We start from the raw sequence: 8382 nt of genomic DNA, 5'->3' as shown, positions 1-8382 counted from the left end.
TCCTCATTCTTTTTCTACAGTCATAAGAGAGACAGAGGTTCTGAATATTTGAATTACAGTCTAAATATACCTTCTCACTCCAGGTAGAAACAGCAAGATGTCTCACCTTGACTTATAGCTTGACCTTGTGAATAAAAGCATTTTTTAAAGTACTTTTGAGAAGAGTTAGAGATCTATGGAGAAAAAAAAATCTGATATTGAGAACCTGCCCTGATTCTGGTATGATTAGCTTTAAAAAACACAGTAATTAATTTTGTTCTCATACTCTTTTGAATGTACTAATTTTAGGCAAAAATAAGATGCTCAGCTAAACAGATTAAGATAGCTTTCTCAATGTGGATCACTTGAGACATTTTCCAATTCCTCTTTCGTTACTTTGTGCTGGTGTGAAGATCTCAGCTGGGTTCTCCCAGTCCTGTTAGAGTGTGTGCTCATTCAAAGATTTCGTTCTTGACAGACAGAAATTAAAATGTCCATCTCTGCAGTCCTTTTCCTCTTCCCCCCCCACAAAAATGACAGAGATGGAGTGCTAACCATAATCCAGATGAAATATGTAAGGGACCTTTTAGTGAAACAAAGGGGGGGGGGGAAAAGCTTAGAAGATGAAATTTCTGTAGACATAATGTGAGGTTTAGACCCCTTTTTCTTGCTGGGCTTCTTCCCCTGAGAAATAGTGCTGTAGTAGGCTTTGTCCAGGACAGTATGACCAGCCTCTTTGACCAAAATGTGAATATTAAAACAAAGAAGCTGACATGTTTCTTCATTGCACAAAGATGAAAATAAAAGATAAAGCCTGTTATCTGAAATTGAATCCTTTGCATGAGAAATCTTTAGGTTCATACTATGACCACAATCAAATCATGTATCAAAAGCCAGAGGTTTAATCTTCTCTGTTCTGTATAAATGAGGTTTTTCCTATTTTATTAGCATTTTCATTAAAAGCTACATGTTTTTTCCACTGCTGCAGCAGTCTAATAGTGTATGAACACTTTCATTTCTAATGAATAAAATTAAAAATTTCTGAAAAACTCTAGCCTGTTTTCCCCTACTATGCAGTGTCTGCTTCTTTTCAGCCAAGATTATCTCCCTGGGAAATTTATTTTAGGCATATTGATATGTTAAAGGTTGCCTTTTAAACACACCATATGAGGTTTTGCCAATGCAATATGCTAAATTAATGTGTATTTAGTATATAAAGTCCCTAGAACAGATTACGATAAAATGTTTCATATCAGATGTGATAAAAATGTCACCTATTGCTCACTTGTAATGGCTTTGTCATTGTAGACTACATATTTAGGTCAGATGAAATTGCAAGGAAAATAACAGCTCGAGTTGGACTCAATGATCTTTCTCAGACTATGCTGTGACTCAAATATCAGAAAGTATTGTGTTTGTTCTACACCAAATTAGACTTCTGTTCCTGACTAGGAAAGGTTTGCAATACAGGAAGAATTTGCAAAAGGAAAAAAAAAAAGAGTAAATCTATTGCATTTTGTTCTGATTTAAATTAACTCTTGTGGAGTCACTGAATGAGTCTTTACTCAGCTATTGGACACTAAACTATATGGGATTTTGGTCATGCCATCCTTTAGGCATTTGTAGAATAATATAGTTTGGAAGGGATGTCTATAGGTAATCCAATCCATTTTACACAACTTACCTGTTGGAAACTTAATGTTAGGTCATCTCTTCAACAACCTGCTTTGCTGAAAAAGAGACTCTGCACATCAGGTGGGAGCATGTCTTTATTTCATTCCTGAACTAGTCCTTCTCATTTGTAGCACTTTCAAGATTAACGCTGAGATCATGTGTTACACTAGGGTGGGCAATTAACTAATTATATAACATGTATGAGTTCTGAAGTTTTTTTAATGCTCATCTTCACCAGTGGCATCTCCAGGAGTCATAAAGGATAAATAAATTAGGGCAAATATTTGGCCTCTGGGCTTCATATTTTCCGCAAAGATGAATGTATATTTTTCTTCAATGTAAGTATTGACCTCCTCTTTGTTTTGGTCAATACTTAGTTCTTGACTCAATTAATCTCAATAGATACCCAAACAAAGATCAATATTTATTGAAATTGTGGGAATTATGTATATGTGGGGAGCAAATGGATTTCCACAAGTTTTGTTAAGAGCTTAAATGTCTAAAAAAGCCCAACACCTCTCAGTGGAATATGTAGCATCATGAGCGTTGCCAATGATATGAAAAGCACCAGGAATTTTTCCTATTCTTTCCTTTAAAAGCTACTGGATGCTTGGCCTCTTTGTGTGCTAAGAAATCCATTAGGATTCATCATAGTGTCTTGGCAAGAGAGGATAAGAGGTCTTTGGTTGCCTGCTTTGACATCTGAAATGAATGCTATCCCAGCATAATAATGATTTTTCTTGTGTTCCTTGGCCCCCAAGAGAAGCCCTTGTATCACACGAGAGCTGGAAAAGCCTCCCCTTTCCCATGCAGAAGACCTTCAGGGTACTTGGTGTGGGTGGTGTTTCTCTGCCAGGTTAATCAGAGCCCTTCTGGAAGATCTGCCTGCCTAAGATTGAGTTTTGCCCATACATGTCTCTACCCTTTTTCCCCTTCTAAAAATTGAATGCTCATTTCTATTTTCTTGTGCTTTCAGTAGAAGTGGTGGGAAAGGGAATAAATGAACTGAAATAGTGTCTGCTAATAATGGGATGCATTTATCTCCATTACTTTCGTGTGCATTAAATATGCATGGAATCAGATAAATATATTTTTAAAATGTGAATAATATTGGGGGTTGAATGTTACATTATGAAGCCCCCCTCAGGCTGAAGCCTTGGGGGTTCCTAGGTTTGCAGCCCTTTTCAGTTCAGCATTGCTAAGAATCCTTTTTTATTAGAGGAGAATTACTTGCGCTGTTTTTCAGAATTATTTTTGAGGTAGTTCTTCAGCTGCATATTGATATGTACTTTATCTTCATAGTTTTTTGACCTACCAACAGAGAGGTGGGGAGAAACAAACAAAACCTAAAAAAAACACCACCTTCCCACAAGAGAAAACAGCTGAGGTTGCAGTCATCTGAAGAAACAGGTAGTTAAAATGCATTTACAGGGACCCATCACTTGCTTGAGTTGTGAGTAATAAATAATGAATGAGAGCTGAAAACAAACTGCTGGTGGAAAAGTCCACTAAATAAATTTATTCATCAAAATATGAGCAAATGCCTCAAAAAATATTTTTCCCTCGTTAACAGGCTGAATTCATTGGTTAAATTATTGGTTGCTAAATAAATGTGTTGCTTAATGATCCACAGAGCAATTAACCTGTCACTTTGTACACTAATTTACTAAATCCTTTCCAATCTCTCTTGATATTAAGTCCTTATTGTTAATTTGAAGAGATTAGACAGTTATTTAAATGTATTTAATGTTTCCTTGCAAAATGTTTAAAATCAATCTGCTACTAAACCTCATTGATACCAGAGAAATTAATCTGATATTATGATTGAAAGAGTTAGAGCATAAGGGCCTTGCTGAATTTTTGAGATGTTACAAGCAGGAAATTCAGGGTTGGTCTCTAGTGCTAACTTTCATGGATTTATGGGATGTTGATGTTGGCAGTGGTCTTTGGATGTGGGGTGTAGTCCCCCTACTCTAAGCATATGTTGCCCAGGACTGTGTCCAGATGGATTTTGCGTGTCTCCAAGCATGAGTACCCTATTATTTGACCACAAAGCCAAGAAACTTTTTAAATGAGATTTGAAATGCTTCATTTTGGTCTCCTTTTCCTGTTGTGCTGTTATTTAGGCACACTGAGATGGCCCCAAACCTTCTCAAGGCTGATCAGTCCCATCTTTCTCAGGCTTTGCTTGTTGGTCAGATGTTTCCATCCCTTGGCCATCTTTGCAGCCCTTTGCTGGGCTCAGTCCTTGTCTCTCTTGTAGCTGGGAGCTGGTACCTGGCTGCAGGGGTGTCTGAGCACTGCCCAGGCAGGCAAGGCTCACCTCCCCAGCCTTCTGGCAGTACTCTTCAGAATACAGACCAGAGTATTGCTGGGCATCTTCTCAGCTTCTTAGATTCTAGAATTTTTTATCAAAATGAAGAATAATGGGAAAATAACTATATTTCACTTTGCTGCTTTTACTGTTTGCACGTATCTGTCTGTCTTTATTGGTTCTGTATTAGATCCCTTTTGTATGAGTCTTTGCAACCACAAGCAGCAGTGTAACAATAACTGAGAATTAGGGTTTTCCTCAGCTTTTGAACAGAGCCTGCAACATTGGATAAACATAAAAGAAGGGTTTGCTCACCCAGTGATGTACGTTATCAAACAGGGACTCCCATAATGCTTTTCAGGCAGAACCACATTTCTCTAAAGTGGGTGGTATGCTTGCTTACTGTATCTCAGCCATTAGCTACAGCTTAAGTATTATATTTAAAGAATTTTAATGAAGAAACAAGTTGATAGGAACAAACATGATGTAGCCTTGCTTTATATTTAACATGAAAGGGACTTTCTGAAAGTTCACTATACAGTGATCATGCCTGTTTGAAAAAGAACTCAGACTCAGTTTAAATGATATTCCAAATTAGAAGTAACAGCCTTCTGATGTGATAAAGATCCCTATTCTTTAAATGGAGATATTACTTCTGAAAGCTGAATGATAAGAGGTTTAAGAGAAGGTTCTGTCATTGCTGTTTACCCAAGTAACCAGTCAGGTTTTAGTGCTGCTGCTTCTAAGCCCAGTGCAACACCAGAAGGACATGTCATTTCTGACTTAACAGATGATGGCCCTGCTTTTGGAGCAAACCTCTGCATCACCCATGTTTACTGTTCCCAGGTCCACATTACAGAACATTGAGTGTGACCTGGCTTCCTTTGAGCTGAAACAAAACTGGAACATACACCCTAAGAGAGAATGCCCAATGTGTTCCAGCTCCAAAAGAGGTGGGACCAGATCAGAGGCCACCCAAAGTTCTAAGAAACTGTTAAGGAAACTTTCCTATATGAGCATCCAGGAACAACTAAGTCAGTCACACATTTAATTTATTAAATTACTTACTTTTTATTAATGCACTTTGGGGTTTTTTTTCCCTAAGGATCTGCCATGTAATAGAGATATCCAAATAAAATACAAGAACTTTGCAGTCCCATCTGAATACATGTTAAGCATGTTACCTTTCTTTAGATGGCTGATTTTTGAATTGATCTGTTTAAATTCTCTTCAGACAGCAATTAGTCATAGACTGTCAACAAGTAAAAACAAGATTCTAATTATTAATTCAGAGATATGTTGCTGTTCATAATCAGATATAGATATGATACCCAATTTTATAATTTCATGAAAACGTTCAAGCAAATTACAGTCTCTTAATAACTTGAAGGGAGTTTTATCTTTGATATTATCTCTGTCACTAGTTAATATTGACATAATATCATCTTGTAAAAATGGTTGTCTTTCTAATCAAATGTAGCACATGGTAGGGAAGGGATGTGTGTTAATGAAGAAGCAGAGCATACCGGAAAATGTTTGAACAGCACAGCTTTCAACTAGGAAAAAATAACAACTCAACAAACCAAATCCACCCACTGGAGCCATTATTAGTCTGAAGATATTTGTGGACAAGCATCTGGCCACCTACACACCAGTCATGTTTTGGCATTTATTTCTGATGCTGAATAAGTACACTGTTACAATAGATTTTTTCCCCCGAGTTACTGGTATGGCAGGTACTGAGTGTTCCCATATCCCTGTGGCTGGTAGGCAGATGGTGTGAGTACAGCAAGAGAAAGTGGGATGAAAATCCTGCTCAGAGGTGGGCTGGGATGCTGCTGCAGGCTGATGCCAGATTTGGCATCTTAAAGGACAGCTGGGATCTTTACAAAGGTTTCAAAATTCACTGTGAGTGTTTCCACCTGAGCTCCAATAACCTGGCCTTTCAGGCAGCCTTGCAGAGGAGCTGTCTGCTTGTCCTCAGCTTCTAGAGCTGGGTGAGGCTGGATGTGTCCAGCACAGCTGTACTGGACAATGCCCAGGCCTTTCATCATTACCCAACTGGTGGCAATGGCAAAGGACAGCAGTGCTGCTGTACCCAGCTGTTGATCATTGACAGATCTCTTTAGCTCTCATTAGTGCTGTATCAAAGCCATGATCATCAACATTGGCAGCATGGGTAAGAACAGAAATATGACCAAAAAAATAGTCTTGGAAAAAGCCAGTTGAATTAAATTTTCGGGCCTTATTATATCAGATAATGACTTAGATTTGTATGACCTGTGAGTGACTAAGAGAAGGTAATTACTATTCCTGGCAGGAAAAATAAAATAAGTATTCAGCAATATTTTTCAGCCCCTCACACTGAAAGACCTATTGTATGGCCACCACAAAAAATCTGAATAAATATTGTCCTATTCTGTTAAAAATGAAAGAGGGTAATATGCTGTAATACGTGGAAACAACACAGCATTGAGAGAAGGAAAGAAAGAGACAGCAGATGCTGTTTTCCAGACTAAATCTCCTCTAATGCACTCCAGGGACCTCATTTAATCAAGCATCATTCTCACACTTCATCACGTATATTATTCAGAAATGATGAAGAATTCTGGGAATAAATTAGTCATTTATTTCAGGATAAATGGTTTTTAAAATTTATTGTTATTTAAGCTATTTTGAAAAATTTAGTTTTTCCTTTATTTTTCCCAGAGGCTCCCAGCTCAGTTTAATCAGAAACTTCTATTTGCAGGGTAGATCAGGATCCTGGCTCTCTTTGAAAAAGTCATTTTTCTGGGACATACTTTCTTCTGTTACTGCATTCTTTCTCCCTCTGATTATCAGATTTTAAAATGTTTCTTTCTGTGCACTGTGGCTTAGGGGAATAGGTTTAACAATCCTATCATACAAAAGAATTTCTTTTTTTCCCTGGCTGTGTCCATTCAAGTGACTTAGCATAAAAAAGACTCTCCATCAAAATCCTTTCCTTTTTTTTCCTCGTGTCTTGTTGGCTGCTGGTTTTCCCTGCCCTTTTCCATCATCTGCTGTTTACCTCTAGCACTTCTCTTGTCAATTTTATAATGATGGTGCAGCGCAACCTGACACTGTCCAGGTAAATATATTCAACACTTTCTGGAGGAGCTTATACAAACTGATACTTCTCCAGGAAGGGTTCTGTCATATTTCATCACCCAGAGTGGTGCCTTATCTGCATGTTGGAGGGCACAACCCAGCTTCTCTAAAATATCAGAATGGCTTTCATGGCTAGATCACATATTTGTAAACAGCAGCTCTCTTGTTCAATTATTCTGGATAGAGGGATTTAAATTAGGTTAATATCATTTATGGACCCTCCCTGCTTGGTGCTGTCTGGGTGATAAATTGGACAGCCATATGATGGGCTGTGTTTATCCTGGGCAGGGTCTCTTCATTGCACTCTCTTCCCCTGGGCACTTGAGGCCTTTGGCAGCAGTTGTACAGTCAGGGAAGACAGCACATGTTCTAAGTGCTAAATGGAGATACATTTAGCTTATATGTGAAGGGGAAAGTAATTTTATTACAGAAAGAACCATCCTTGTGTACGTCTATGCATTTTGTACATATGGGCATATATATTTTTACTTTTAGATCTCAATAGTTTTCTGCTAAAATGGTCTAGCTCTTAGCAGAAATAAAGGAGCACTCTCACTAATTTCTTTGTTTTTAATCAAAATTATTGTTTTGAAAGGGAAGAATACTAACTTTTACTGGTAAGGAAATTGTTTTTTAAAATCTATGAATTTCCTGTTGGTGTAAGAAAACTCTCTTCCACAAAATTAGAAAGTATCTAGGTAGTTGTCAATCAAGACATGGAAACTTGATGGGAGTTGAGGTGATGTAATACAAGTGAATCAGGCAAGCAACAGGCATTAAACCTGGGATCTTTCTTCTGGATTGTAGCCTACTTTTTCTAGGCTTTGTCATCCAAGTGTGCAGGTGAATGTTCATCTTTGTGTGTCTGGGAGATCCCATGGGGCCATTCCAGGCTGTCAGCCCCGGTACACTCCTGGCAGAAATGGAGGATCAGGAATGAGGAATTTAGCAGTTATTTGCTGTCAGGTTTTTCCCAGCACCACTGGGGTGAGATGAGGCAACTGACTCTGACAGCAAAGGTTACAAAGGTTGGAGGAAAAGGTTCTTAATATTTTCAATGTCAGGGTAATTTCTGCATATGAATGATAAACAAGTTGTCCTGCCCCCATTACGTTCTTAGGATGCTTGTCCTCCATATAACAAGTGGATGAATTAATGGGCCAACAAGAAATTCAAGAGAGACTACTGAAAAACAACAAAAAATTAGAAAGGAAAAGCCATTATGGAAATTCTTGCAGAACTGTAGAACTATTTGTTTTCAAATGCTCAACCATTGTGTAAACCAT

The sequence above is a fragment of the Agelaius tricolor genome, unplaced genomic scaffold, assembly GCF_023055355.1.
Source record: "Agelaius tricolor isolate 1412-34295 unplaced genomic scaffold, bAgeTri1.0.p SCAF_10, whole genome shotgun sequence".
Classification (NCBI taxonomy): domain Eukaryota; kingdom Metazoa; phylum Chordata; class Aves; order Passeriformes; family Icteridae; genus Agelaius; species Agelaius tricolor.
Note: the sequence above shows the minus strand (reverse complement) of the source record.